Below are 15,272 nucleotides of genomic sequence, written 5' to 3'. Positions count from 1 at the left end.
TGCTTTTGTGCGTTGGTTCTACCATGGAGCCATTGCAGCAGTGAGTGGTTGATTATCTATCCAAATGTCTGTAATTAATCAGGAGGAAGAACCCCGGGTGAGTGTTTATCTCACCTGGTCAGTGGGGTTCGAGGCTTGGAGTCAGTGAGACAATGAAGAGCAGGGATGTTATTTTACTGGCAGCTGGCAAAATAGTGAGTGGCGGAGGGGAGGGGGGGTGGGACAGTCATCTGAACGGGAGGGGCTGTGTACAATGGACCCAATAACAAGTCAATAAGGGAGGGAGGCTGGGTCTCAGCCATCCAGATCTAACACTTCATCGCACAGGTGATCTCTATTCCCAACAGCTATCTTAGGTCCAATGATCTCCGGTTATGACTGTGTACTTTCACCATCCAAAATGAAAGAAGAAAAATTGCATTTCTAAAGCGCAAACACAACAGATGCTGGAAATCTTGAGCAACACACGAAATGCTGGAGGAACTCAGCAAATTTACTGAGAGGAGGAATAAACGGTCAGTGTTTCGGGCTGAAGGCACTAGGACTGAAAAGGAAGAGGAAAGAGTGCAAGCTGACAGGTGATAGGTGACGCCAGGTACGCAAGGTTGGGGGTGAAGAAGAGCTGGCAGGAAGGGCTGTAGAAGAAGGAATCTGATGATAGAGGACAGTGGACCATAAAAGAAAGGGGAAGATGCGCACCAGAGGGAGGTAATGAGCAGGTGAGAAGAGTAGCGAAAGGGGAGTCCAAATGTGCGATGGGAAAAAGAAGTGGGAGAGGGAAGAATTGCCAGAAGTTAGAGAAATCACTTTCTATAGCAACTTCCTGTCTCGTGAAAGAAACACTGATGTTTAATCTGAAAAGCACCACTGGCTCACTGTAACATTGCTCAGATAAACTTGTTTTAGAGATGTTGCTTGCGTTCTTCTCAGTACACTGGCTAGCACTGAGAGCAGCTTGTGTTGTCATACTTATCTTTCAACAAACGTTGCTAACAAGTGACAAACTTGTAATCTTGTTGGCTTTTTGTAATTATCAAAAGTTGTTCTGAATTGTCCTGGTTGAAGTCAGCAAACATCAAAAAAAGTTGTCTTTTAAATTAAGTTAAAGGTTAAAACAAAAACAAAATGATCAAAGAAATGACCTAACGTCAAGTTAGTTAGAACATAGAAATCTACAGCACATTACAGGCCCTTTGGCGCGCAATGTTGTGCTGACCATGTAACCTACTCTCGAACCTGCCTAGAATTTCCCTACCGCATAGCCCTCGATTTTTCTAAGCTCCTTGTACCTATCTAAGAGTCTCTTAGACCCTATTGTATCCTGTTGTAGTTGTGACAACACTGATGCAGAATTATTACAGTTACCTCAAATGCAAGCTGCTTCAGTAATAATTCTGCACAAGTGTTGTCACAACTAATTTGATGTTAAGTTGTAAGTACAGTAGATACTGGTATAGTTGGTCAAGGAGAGGGGCCTTTGGAGGGATGAATTTCAGCAGAAAGATGGAATCGGGTCTGCCCAACAGCTGGAAGAACATCATTCACTTGGCGGTTGTAGAGTCTTTTGAGGTTAGATTTGGAAGAGAGAAACCATAGAGGAGCTGAAAACCAGGAAGTTTTAAAATTGTGGTTTTGCTAGACTGCAAGTTAGTTTTTTTTCTAAAAAAAAAAGCTAGCCAGTTCCATGCGCACTGGTCTCCCCACCACTGAAGACACCTTCAAAATGTGATGCCTCAAAAAGGCAGCATCCATCATTAAAGACCCCTAACCACCTAGGATGTGTCCCCTTCTCATTGCTACCATTAGGGAGGAGGTACAGGAGCCTGAATATGCACACTCAACATTTTAAGAACCGGTTCTTTTCCTCTGCCATCAGATTTATGAATGGTCCATGAACACTACTTTGATACTTTGCTCTTTTTGTTCTACATATTTATTTTTATATATTATTGGGACTTCCAACTTTTTTGGCTTGCAGTGTACTGCGGCTGCAAAACAACCAATTTCATGAAATTTATTGGCGGTGATAAACCAGATGCAATTCAGTGTGCTGAGCTGCCTTGTCCTGACAATGCTCACCAGTTCCTAGTTTTGCCAGCTGACTGACCCAAGTGTTGAAAGTTTCATTGCCGGATTACCTCCTCAAATGACTCTCTACTGCTGGCATTGTTCATCCTTCAAGTGTTCTACCTCCATAGTAATGGGAAAGTAGTCCAAATGGATCACTCAAATATTTAAAATTTTATATGCTCAAAAACTAAATTTTATTTCTTTTTTTTTTCCTTGCCCCCACCCACCACTTCCCAATTCCTGCATGTTTGTTTGAAGGTGTCTGGATGATTGATCCTGAATTCCTGGTGAATCTAGGTTATTTTGTGAAGGTTTCCCTTGTGTTGTATGACAACCATAGACCCATTCACTGGCCACTTGTGCTGGGACAGAATGATTGGTAACCAGGAGCTGAACTCATAACCTTTGCAATTATCGGCTTATACTGTCCTGTCACACTGACCCATTGTGCCATTGCACACCAGTTTGGTGCCTGTTGTATTCTTTGGGAATACTTTGTAGACTTTGTAGGATTTCTGTTGCTGATGTTTGCGCATCTTCTCTAGCTAGTCTTTTGGTTAATGCTGAATGAAAAACTCTTGTTAAAACCCAACTGGTTCACCAGTGTTTTCCATAAAAGCAACAAATTATCCTTAATTAGTTTGACCTTGTCTGTGCTTGAAGGCAGAATGTATGAAATTGCTGTCCCAAATCTTAGTAGTTTGCATTTACTCTATCTAGGCCACTCAAGTTTGGGAAATCTTTTCCCTTTGACTCTTGCTCTGATTTTAAGTTAACTTTATACACTTGCTCTAATGAATGCAACCTTAAATTACCAGACCTTTTATATTTCTCCAGATTGGGCAAGGTAGGTGAGAATATGTTGCTGCTTGTGCTTCATACAGGGTAGAACCTAGACGTGCCTGTTCTCTAACAATGTACTGTCCAAAGCATTGTTATCTCACCAATAGATTTTAGCTTTTATGATGATCTGGGAAGCTATTCAGTCCACACTGGCTCCCATTTCGCTTCCCTGTGTCCCTACAGTTTATTCTCCCACACATGCCCCCAAGAGTACAGAGAAATTTTACAAGGATGTTGCTGGGACTTGAGGATCTGAGTTATGGGGGTAGGCTGAATAGTTTAGGACTTTAGTGTTGGAGAATGAGGGGAGATTTGATAGAGGCATACAAAATTTAGGGGTATAGACAGGGTAAATACAAGCAGGCTTTTTCCCTGAGGTTGGGTGGGCCTAGAGGGCATGGGTGAAGGGTGAAATATTTAAGGGGAACATGAGGGGAAATTTCCTCACTCAGAAGGTGGTGAGAGTGTGGAATGAGCTGCCAGTGCACATGGTGGATACAGGTTTGATTTCAACATTTGAGAAGTTTGGATAAGTATATGGATGTGTGGGCTATGGTCTGGGAGCAGGTTGATGGGATGAGGTAGAATAATAGTCTGGCACGGACTAGCTGGGATGAAGGGCCTGCTTCTGTGATGTAGTGCTCTGACTCTATGCCATCAACTATCCCCACTCCCCAACCCAATGAGTTTGCTAAGAGGAAATAAATTCCCAGTAGAAACCCTCAGTCACAGGAAAATATGCAACATCTTGTTTTTGATGCAAGATCCTGGGCTGTCTCACTGTAAGGATTTGGATGGACCCGGTTGAAGAAAGGAATCTGTTTACCAGTAAATAATTGAGTGAAATTTCCCATGAAAATTAATTGTACTTTATGCAAACTGAAATTAATAGTTAACATCTAGCTTCATCTAATTATCTGCAGAAGATGAGTGATATGCAAATTTGGGTCATGTGACTGGAGGGGAAGGGTGAAGTGGAAGAGGAAATGCTGGAAAATTAAAGTTGTCAGACTACTTTTTGAATATCTAGTTGCTGATATAACTGCTGAGTGCCTGAGCCTAAGGCAGTGTTTAGCTACTGCTGAGCTAGATTTTAATGCCAAGAGACGGGAGGAAAAGTTGAGGTATGCTTGTCAAATATTATATAATTTTGTTTTTCACCTCCTTCCTGCCTCTGCTGCTGCTGCCTCTGAGTGTATGGGACACGAGGGACTTCTTCCTTAAATTGAGGCCACTTCCCTCCTTCCCCAGGCATGTTGGTCAGGTAGCATCTGTGGAGGGAAGTGGACATTTTGGGTTGAGACAATTACTGGATTGAGTAGAAGGGAGAGCCCTTGTGAGGAAAGACTGAGGCAAGAGAGAATGAAAGGTGAATCCAGGTGAGAAAGCTTTGGTTGGCAAGTGTACCAAGGTGGGAGGGGCGAGAGGGGTTGCAGCAGAAATGGGCTGGGAAATGATGTGGGGAACAATGGAGGACTGCAGATTATGTGATCTATGAAAGGTAGGTGAAGAACTAAATAAGGAAAGTGGGGGGGGGAGGTGGAAACAGTGAGATGGAGGGGACTGAATAGGAGGTGTGTGTGTGTTGGGCAGGTGGAGTAGGAGGTGGAGGGCAAACTGGGTGATAGGGAGAAGGGGGCAGTTTGGGGAATGAGGTGTCTGTGTTGACCATAGGAACAGTGGGGAGAGTGAAGTAGGTGTTGGGATAGGTGAAAGTGATGGGGCTGCAAATGGAGGGGGCCAGAGGAGAATTTGAAGGGCGTGTGGGGGAGAAGTGGAGAGAAAGGAACAGGGGAAAAACTTGCCTGAAATTGGGGAGTTCAATGTTCATTCTGTTAGGTAGTAGGAAGACACTACAGCACCTTGTATTGCACCTGGGTAGCGTGCGCGCCCACACATGCACACACTGTGTCTTCCTTTCCTATCAAATTCCATCACCAGCACACCTTTGTCATCTCTTTTTATCACCCTCCTAGCCTTTGCCTCTACCCTTCCCTCTCCCACTCAACTCACCTAATTTCCCGTCCTGTCCGGATGAGGAGTTTTGGTCTGAAATGTTGACCACTCATTTCCCTCCACAGATGATAGGTTCTTGATTTTAAAAGCATCAAGGGTTTCAAGGAGAAAGCAGGAGAATGGGGTTGAGTGGGATAATAAATCAGGCATGATGGAATGGTAGAGTAGACTTGATGGGATGAATGGCCTAATTCTGCTCCTATATCTTGTGTAACTCTTCCAGTGCTCTGATGTTCTCTTCTGGCCTCTTGTGCATCTTCAATTTTATCCCTTCATTGGTGACCAGGCTTCCAGCTATCTCAACCCTAAATGGTTAGTTTTTTTCCTTACACTATTTACTACTTTCTTCCTTTTAACAATGAGGCCTACCCTATTGACTAAACTTGTAGATATTTGATAACGTCCCTGAGTAATGTGTGCTAGGGTTCCTGTGAGATGACTGGGCTAAACTGGTTGTAAAAGGCAGTTTGTAATTGTAAACGAAACAAGCTCTTGGTTGTCAAATTGGACTAATCTTGGGGAAGAAACCGATGGTTTCTCCATCCTCCTCCAGGATTTTGAAAATGACTTGCTAATAGTTCCAATGCTCTTTCTCTGAATTGTGGCAAAGTGATCTGAAGATCACTCGTAGCTATATAAACAGAGCAAAATAATGCAATTGCAACAAATGAGATACTGGAGGAACTCGGTGATCAGGCAGCATTTGTGGAGGGAACTGTGTGATAGAAACATAGAAAATAGGTGCAGGAGTAGGCCATTTGGCCCTTTGAGCCTGTACTGCCATTCAGTATGATCATGGCTGATCATCCAACTCAGAACCCTGTACCAGCCTTCCCTTCATACCCCCTGATCCCTTTAGCCACAAGGGCCATATCTAACTCCCTCTTAAATATAGCCAATGAACTGACCTCAACTGTTTCCTGTGGCAGAGAATTGCACAGATTCACCACTCTCTGTGTGAAGAAGTTTTTCCTCATCTCGGTCCTAAAAGGCTTTCCCCTTTATCCTCAAACTGTGACCCCTCATTCTGGACTTTCCCAACATCGGGAACAATCTTCCTGCATCTAGCCTGTCCAATCCCTTTAGGATTTTATACGTTTCAATCAGATCCCCCCTCAATCTTCTAAATTCCAACGAGTACAAGCCCAGTTCATCCAGTCTTTCTTCATATGAAAGTCCTGCCATCCCAGGAAGCAATCTGGTGAACCACCTTTGTACTCGCTCTATGGCAAGAATGTATTTTCTCAGATTAGGGGACCAGATGTTAGCTTCACTCGTGTTTGCTAAACTTATTTTCTAAATAGCAGCTGCCATTAGAAACGTCACAAACATTTGTAAGTGAATTTTGGATTATATTGCTTTGTTTAACTTGGTTGTAAACGAAAGTCAGTTGTCAGTTCTTAAAATGTAAATGGAAAGCAGCTTGAAGCCAAAAAAAACGCTTTACAGAAAACTTTGTAAATGTGCTGTGTCTCTTTACAGACAAGGTCACTGCTTTGTTATTGCTCAAGAGAAGAGTACAAGATTTCTGTACAAACTCCCATGAGGGCAGTAGGTGGTTTAATTTGGGTTGTTGTTAACAAACTGACTCAATTTGCTTAGTTTGAGGTAGCTTGCAGAACCAGATGAATAATACATTTAGCATATCAAAAACTGTTTATAGTTGGAAGAGCTTTGTGTACTCCAAAATTAGCTTTACAGCATTAATAATAGCTTGCTAAGATCCACATCTCAATGGTTTGTAGACATTGTGTTAAAAGGATATTTAAAGGAAGTATCATGTGTTTGTGAAGCTATTCAAGTGAAAGAAGAGGTAAATGTAGGCAGCAGTTCACACTTATTAAGAATGGGGTAAGGTACATAAAGGAACATGGAAGAGCCATTCCTCCAGCTTCTGTTTCTGTGACTGACAACTTGTTTGTCTTTGTCTTTAGTATATTTTAGTTTATAGGAATTGTGACTGTTTTGAAAATCATTAATCCTTTGTGCTATGGAAATGGTTTGTAACTAGGAAGTCCTTGGAGTTTTGAATGTGTAGATTTAACTGTGTATCACTGTAAATAAATGAACTGTGTCTTAAACTACCTTGTTAGCTGGAAGCATCTTCTCAGTAGGTGTGTGTGGGGGGACACTGCTCGAATAGTAGGTATTAGCAATTAAACTCGCCATAGAGAATAAACAGGGAAGTAAACTAGTCTTTGAAAACTGGATAGTTACAGGATAATCTCCCTTTTGAGAGAGTAGTCATGGCTATTTGTATCCAATAGGACTTGAAGTCAACTTTTGATTTAGAACGATGTGGTCAGCAAAACCAGCACCATTGCGAATGGACAGTTGACGTTTCAGGTTAAGACCCGGAACTGTTGTTTCTTTCATCCGTTTAAGATACAGCCTTTGCATTCATTGAAGCCTTCTGGTTATTGAAAGTCCTAGATAGTGGATGTGCAGAAGATTCTTCCAATAGAGGGAGAGACGAGGACCAGAGGGATGTCCCTTTAGAATAGAAATGAAGAGGAATTTCTTCAGCCAGGGGGCAATGAACCTGTGGAATTCATTGCCACAGATGGTTGTGGAGGCCAAGTCATTGGGTATATTTAAAGTGGAGGTTGATAGGTTCTTGACTTGGCAGGAAAGACAGAGTCAATGGATGTTGTTTATTTGGACTGGATGGACTCTTCCCCCAGGGTTCTGAAAGAGGTGGCTGAAGAGACTGCAGAGGCATTAGTAATGATCTTTCAGGAAATATTAGATTCTGGAATTGTTCTGAAAGACTGGAAAATTGCAAATGTCTCTCCATTCTTTAAGAAGGGAGAGAGGCAGAAGAAAGGAACTTGTAAGCCAGTTAGTCCGACCTCAGTGGTTGGGAAGATGCTGGAGTTGATTGCTGAGGAAGAGGTTATGGGGTGCTTGCAGGTGCATGATAAAATGGGCTAAAGCCAACAGGGCTTCCTCGGGGGGAAATCTGGCCTGACAAATCTAGTGGTGTTCTTTGAGGAAATCAGCTGTTTCACCATTGTCCTGCTTGTGTTTATTTGGCTTTTCAGAAGGCCTTGACAAGGTGCTGCACATGAGGTTGCTAAATAAGATGAGCCCTGGGAAATTACAGGAAAAAATATCAGTATGGATAAAAGATTAGCTGACTGGCCCGAGGGAAAGAGTGGGAATAAAGGGGTCTTTTTCTGGTTGGCTGTCAGTGACGAGTGGTGTTCCACAGGGGTCAGTGTTGGGACTTCAGAATTTGATAGGTTCTTGGTTAGTAAGGTGTCAAAGGTTACAGGGAGAAGGGAGGAGAATGGGGTTGTGAGGAATAATAAATTGACCATGATGGAATGGTGGAGCAGTCTTGATGGGCTGAATGGTGAAATTGGTGAAACTGTAGTGCTTAGTGTTTTGGTGGTTGGTTCAAAAACTAAATGGCTGAAGACATAGCTGCTCTTCAACACAGGACTGTAAGACGTAGGGGCAGAATTGGACAGAGTAGGCGAAATGTCAAAAGTGTTAGATAGAATACAGGGTAGGGAAGTATATGGTCATACATTTGGGTAGAAGGAATAAAGGCATAGAATATTTTCTACATGGGGAGAAAATTCAGAACTCGTGCAAAGGAACTTGAGTACTCGTGGAGGACTCCCTAAAGGTTAACTTGCAGGTTGAGTTGGTGGTGAGGAAGGCAAATGCAATGTTAGCATTCATTTTGAGAGGACTGGAATATAAGACCAAGGATATAATGCTGAGGCATTATAAGGCATTGGTTAGACCACACTTGGAGTAATGTGAGCAGTTTTGGGCCTCATCTTTGAAAAGATGTGCTGACATTGGAGGGGGTCCAGAGCAGGTTCATAAGAATAATCCTGAGAATAAATGGGTTAATGGGCATTTGATGGGTCTGAGCCTGTCCTTGAGTTCAGCAGAATGGTGGGGGGGGGGGGGCAGAATCTCATTGAAACCTAACAATTATTGTGTGGGACTTCAGGTTTCTGAACCTTCTTCCCAATGATATGATGGCACCAAAGGCGGACTAACTGAATGATACTTTCAAAGAGCGGGCACATGAGTGATAAGCTAAATTGTTACTTTCTTTGATGGGTGAGGTATTTTCACTGATGGATCAGATGATGAAATTGAACCTTGTTGAACATTTCCTCAGTGACACAATTTCTGGAGTTCAGATATCTCCAATGGTTTGTGAAAAGACTCAATGTTTTAGGAACACCATCAGACTTCTGAATGAACTGCACATAAACACTACCTCACTATTTTTGCTCTTTCTGCACAACTTATTTAATTCATTTTTAAATATATATTTCTTGTGGTTTTTTTGTATTGCATTATACTGGCACAAAGCAACAAATGTCATGATATTTATCATATTTAACTTGCTTCTGAAGATTTGAAATTTGATGTTAGCTTGTGGTTTGGATTGATATTAAAATCCTTGGCCAAAGTCCAAGTTTATTGTTGTACAGGTGTGTGTTGAAACCATAGTTTCCTCATTCAGTTCAACAAGCCTTGCTGGTTTTAGTACACCTTTATCTATATACTACTAAAACTCTCATGCTCTGTCTGTCTGTTTGTAACCTCCAGTTAGCGCAAACGGTGAATTACAGCGGCACTTTTTTTGGCTAAATCGAGTTAAAATGCGCTAACTTGCAGAATGCAGGCAAAGTTCAGGGTTATATATTCATATAAAATTGCTCATTCGCCAAAATCACAGGCTCCCTTTTATCCCGAGAGCCGATCTGCCATCATGGAAATCGGGACGCGACAGCCTGACGCATGCGCACGGCCAGCCTCAGCAGTGACACCTACCGGAGCAAAAGGGCAGGGCAGCTCTATTCTGCTAATCGCCATCAGCATGTGCAGGATTGGGACAGATCTAACTGTCACCCATCAATAAGAGATAATTAAATCTTATTGTAATGACGTACTTCGAGACATCCATAAAACCCTTTGCTGCAGTCAAAGGACAGCGGTGACTGTATCACGTCCACTTAGGAGAGTGACAATCACATTATCTAGAATAATCAGCATCCTCTGGTGTTACTGCTTCGTATCTTCTATCCAGCATCAGGGTAAAAAAAAATGGTCAGCCTAATTATGCCGCGTGGGAAGGGGGACATTATGGTCAAGAGATGACGCCAAATGTCCTCGGGAAGCGGCAAGGAGAGGGAGAGAACAAGAATCGGATGAGGCCAGGGCCGCAGGACTCCAGGATCAAAGAGTCAGGACAAAAAAAGATGAGAAAAGAAGAGACAGAGGAGGAGATGCATGCACGTCTCCAGGATCAGAGACCAACAACAAACAGCAGAAGAGATGAAGATATGGGGGATGAAAGGGCTGCATGTCTCCAGAATGACAAAAACAGGCACAGAAAGAGGAGAGAGGAGGAGACAAAGGAACTGAGAAATTCATGTCTCCAGGATCAGAGACAAAGAACAAGCAGTGGAAGAGATGAAGAGATGGGGGTTGAAAGGACTGCACGTCTCTGGAATGACAACGAAAGGCCCAAGGGTGGTGGATAAACCAGAAGTGATGCCATCAAAAGTGTCCTTTGTTAAACAAGGAGGAGCTATATTTGCTTTGCTATGCGTCGTTCTCCTTTAATAAACTGAGGTTTTGTACTTCAGTTAAAGCAAAGCGATACCAATAGCATTCAGGAAAATTTAATATTCATTCTGGTCACATCAGACTGCAGTACCCTTCTCTCAAAGGGTGCCCCAACAGGTCATCCCATTGTCTAGTGACACTTAAATGTGAAAGGACAATGTTTCTCATTTTTAAGCTTTGGAAATGAGGAAGAAACTCCAAATTTTGGCAAGTTTGGATTTTCAAAGCTTTTGGGTTTCAAGAGGAACTAAGATTTTAAGCTGAAGTATTGTGCTAACGAGTAAGGGGAATTTCAGAGGAAGGCATCTTCTGTGCTGATTGCAAGTATAAGTCTGGCAAGCATTTGTTCTTGTAAGTACTGCAAAAGTTTTGAAAATTCCCCAACTATTGGAGTGGAATTTAAATTTTGAGCAGGGCGAGAAATGTTTGTAAAAATGGAATTAATTTAGTATAGAATAATTTGGGTTGGTCTGTGTGAGTCAGATCATTTGTCTGTTTCAATTGATCTCAGGTGCTGCTTCCTGCAGGCTCAAAGCATGGCAGCACCTGCTGTATTTGGGTTATGAGCATTGAGCTTGTGGACATCTGTACATACAAACAGGCTTTATAATAATAAATCCAAAAGTCTGACTTGTGTAGTTTCATTGGTTGCAATTCTAATTTTTGGATCCAGTTTCATGCCACTGGAGTCTATTTTGGAAGGGACTCTGGTCTGCTGTGCCTGTCTCTTGGAGAAACATTGGAATCCATCAGGTAGGACATGAGATCAGGCATGAGAGGATAATGATCCAACTGCTCCTGTGTCAGTCTCCCAGTATATGGATGATGTCACAATCTTCAATTGCTAGTCTGTGGACTGGGCATCTGTGACTAATTTGAGCTGGTCTTCGTAGCCAGAGCAAACCACAGCAAAAGTGAGGCTATATTTTCCAATCACTGGTCCAAGTGATCCTTGATTCCCTTTTCTATCCATTCTGGGGAGCTGAAGCTGCTGAGAATATGGTTCAAAGGAATTAAAGGTACGTGCAACTGGATGGAGCACAAAGCCATAATATGAAAATTGGGAATTTAGCTGCTGATTCCCCTCGATTGCATGAAATAATCTGGTCATGAGGGGCATGGTGTTCTTGGTGTTGTACATGTCAAAGTAAAAGGCTTGAATGGAGTGGATGTTGAGAGGGAGATTCCTGTGGTGAGGGAGTCTGGGACTAGATGGCACAGTATCAGAATACAAGGGTGCCATTTCAGAATAAATGAGAAATTTCTTTAGCCAGAGGGTGGAGGATCTTAGGAATTCATTGCCACGCAGCTGTGGAGGCCAAATCATTGAGTATAGGTTGATAGGTTCTTGATGAGTCAGTGTCAAAGATTACAAGGGGGAGTCAGGAGAATGAGATTGACAGGGGTAGTAAATTAGCCATGACGGATTGGTGGAGCAGACTCTGAGCTGAATGGCCTAATTCTGCTCCTGGGGACTTGTGGTCTAAGTGTGGCCCAAAACAACTATGGCAACAAGTCAGTTGGGAATGGCCTACAATCCCCTGGAAACTTTGTAGAAGGAAATGGTTCTCCAAACAAACAGCACGACATTTGGCAGAATTCCTCTCTGCCAGAAGTTTCAACCAAGCACTAAGACCTTGACTGGTGGTGAGAAAGGCCCTACCTATTTGGTCAGTATGCACTGCTGGAGCCTCCAACCTCCTTGCTAATGGTGTAGATAAGACCATCGTTCATCTCTCTTTGTATTTGCCCAGGAGTTAGAAGGGATGCAAAAGCCATTCTCCCTTCTGAAAAGCTATGTAACCAATATAAAGACTAGCTTTTGTCACATGTACACTGAAACATCAAAAGATACAGTGAAATGCATCATTTGTATCAAATGTGCTGGGGGCAGCCTGTAAATATTGCCATGCTTCTGGTGCCAATATAGCGGGCCCACACTTTGCCCATACTGCTTGCGTCTTTGGAATGTGGGAGGAGTCCCCATGTGGTCACGGGGGAAATGTACAATATAGGCAGCGACAGGAATCAAACCCTGATCTTCCAGCCAGTGCTGTAATAGTATTATGTTAGCTGATAACCTGGGACTCTGTCCTGACAGCAGCCCATGGACCACTGAGTCTACAATCGACTGCTGTGGGTGATCATCTGCTCAAGGGATGCCTGCAGCAAGCCTCTGTTCAGAATGCAATGCTGCCAGCTGACGCAATCTATGATGCAGGGGCTGTACTGAGAGACCTGTGTCAAGATGCAGCCACTACAAAGGCCCTTCTACAGGGAAAGGTCACTGGACATGGAAGGATGGCTCTGTAAAAACATCATCAATGGAATGCTTGTAATGAAAGAAAGAATCCTGTATTGACATAATATAAATACTGAAAGTCTATAGAATGATGTGTTTGGTGGGGAGCGAATTCTTTTATAAAAATCAAAAGCTGAATGAAGTATTTTATGGGAAAATAATACAGCTAAGTATTGAGAGACGCAAACAACAGGAATTCTGCAGATGCTGGAAATTCAAGCAACACACGTCAAAGTTGCTGGTGAACGCAGCAGTCCAGGCAGACTTTGGGTATAAGGAAAGATTGAGTAGGCTGGGTTTGAGGTGTTTGGTGCATGAGAGGCTGAGGGGAAACTTCAGCTCAATAAAACCAAAGGGTGAAAGTAGAAAGGTCTCATCTCCCGTGGTATGTAAAAATCAAAAGGGCGGAGATTTAAAATTGGTTGAAGTTTAGAGGGGAGATGAACATTCTTTTCACCCAGAAGGTGGTGGGGACCAGTTCCTTGAAAGGCTGAGACAGAAATGCCCAGCATTTAAAACGTGATTGGACCCTTGTATGGTGAGATTTGGGTGTTCTTGTACATGGGGGGAAAAAAACAAAAGGTTCGTGTACAGATGCAGCAAGTAATTAAGGAGAAATGATATATTGACCCTTATTGCTAGGGGCTGGAGTTTTAACGTCGGGTTTTGGTGGGCCCACACCTGCAGTACTGTGTGCAGTTTTGATACCCACTTTAAGAAAAGATATGCTGGCATTATAGGCAGGATAGAAGAGATTCACTGTGCTAAATCCTGTGAGATTTGTCTTTTGACACAACTAAGTATATTAGCTCTGTATTCTTTAGGAGGGGATGATCACTTGAAATGTGCAGGTTCCTTGGGGTCACAACAGTGGCTGTGCAGATGCTTCTACTAGCGGAAGATTCTGGAACTAGGGGACATTGTTGAGGAAAAAGCAGCAAGTCATTTAAAGATGTGCCTAGGGATTTCTCAGTGCGGTGAACCTCCGAAATTGTCCACCCCAAGAACTGTAGGGGCCAAATCTCTGGTATTCAAAGAACAGGTAAATAAATTCTTTAAGATAGAATTGAAGTTCTATGTGGAAATGCCACAGAAAAGCTGAGGCTTGGGCCAGATGAGCCATGGCCATTCAATAGTGGCCCATTCTGAAGATCTCGTGTTCTTGTATGGGTGTATACTTGAAGAGCCATGGCACGCTAGGCTGCACATTAGTTGTTGAAAAGTGGAATGTAGGGTAGCTCTTTAATCGCAGATACCATTGGGCAACTTGCTGCCTCCTGTGCCACTGACAAGTTTGCTACTTTGCTACTAAGAGTGATTGAGTTCATGTGTGACTTGTGATATTGTTTTGTGACAGAATAGATGTGAGAGGATGTTTTCCCTGGCTGGGTGTTTAGAATGAGGAGCTTTCAGGATGTGTGATAATATTTAGGGCTGCGATCTTTTTCCCTCTGAGGATGGTGAATCTGTGGAACTTCCTACCTAGAGTGTGTATGGGCTAAATTACTGAATGTATTCAAGAAGGTAGATTAATTTCGAGACCGAAAGCATCAAGGTGTGAGAGTGGGAATATGGTAGGAATCAGTCACTATCGTATCGGATGACTGAGCACACTAGAGGGATGAATTGCTTCCTGTTGCTCCTATGTTTTAGCATGAGTCCAGGAAGTGAATCTGAAACAGATTGGAATAGGGAAGCCTCCTGAACTTGTAATATTAGTCAAAGCTAATGTTAGTAGGGAGACTCGTTCAATAACAATAAACAAAGTAATTGTTAGGAATGAGTAGTGACAAATCACATACTTCCGGATATCTGAGAGGTTGCTTAAGAAATTTGGGGACTTCAGGTATGGGAGGAGCTGTGGTAATGTCATATAGGTTGAAACTTCCCAAAGGAAGGGCCATGGGAAAATCCTGGACAACTAGGACCATCACTCCAATTAGGACCATCCTTCCTGTGGGGGGGGGGGGTGTGGTGGAGACAATGAAAGAATAGAACGCACATGGAGTAATGGTTCAACATGGAGCATTTCTAAGTAATTATGGTGTCTTGGCTTTGTATATCAGTGATAATCCTGATTCAGATCAAAGATTTAATTTAATTCTTGAAATTTGTGGTGCCAATAGACCACAGCAATTTGCAACTCCATGTACTGTATATGGTGAATGAAGAATTATGTAAAATGTTAGAAGTAAGGATATGGAATAAAACATGCATAAATACATACTGGCATGTACAATATAACTGGTTGAAAGTGTTTATAGTGCAGTGATGGGGGTAATGGTTGGGGGGGCTAACTAGAATAGTTAATCAGATTAACGTGTCTGGGGGAAGATATTTTAAAAATGAAGTTTTTAATAACCTTAACACTTTCTAGAAGGGAGCTTGTGGAAAAGGCAGTTTGCTCTGTGGGTGGTGTCTGCAATGGTATTTT

The 15,272-nt window shown here is 42.6% G+C and overlaps 1 protein-coding gene across 3 annotated transcripts in view; it reads left to right on the top strand.

The window, feature by feature from the left end:
• Window positions 1-15,272, top strand: part of LOC140212759 (transmembrane protease serine 4-like) — a 52,523-nt gene that overhangs the window by 716 nt on the left and 36,535 nt on the right. Inside the window, exon 1 of one of the 3 annotated variants that reach the window (XM_072283940.1) lies at window positions 449-515. The exons of 1 other annotated variant lie outside the window; for it this stretch is intronic. The gene's annotated coding sequence lies outside the window, so the exon portion shown is untranslated. Of the gene's footprint in view, window positions 1-448; window positions 516-3,950; window positions 4,038-15,272 lie in introns of those variants that run through there. One more of the 3 variants, XM_072283939.1, reaches the window with a different exon arrangement.

Source organism: Mobula birostris, chromosome 20 (assembly GCF_030028105.1).
Source record: "Mobula birostris isolate sMobBir1 chromosome 20, sMobBir1.hap1, whole genome shotgun sequence".
Taxonomy (NCBI): Eukaryota; Metazoa; Chordata; class Chondrichthyes; order Myliobatiformes; family Myliobatidae; genus Mobula; species Mobula birostris.
This window is presented reverse-complemented; position numbering and strand designations above follow the sequence as displayed.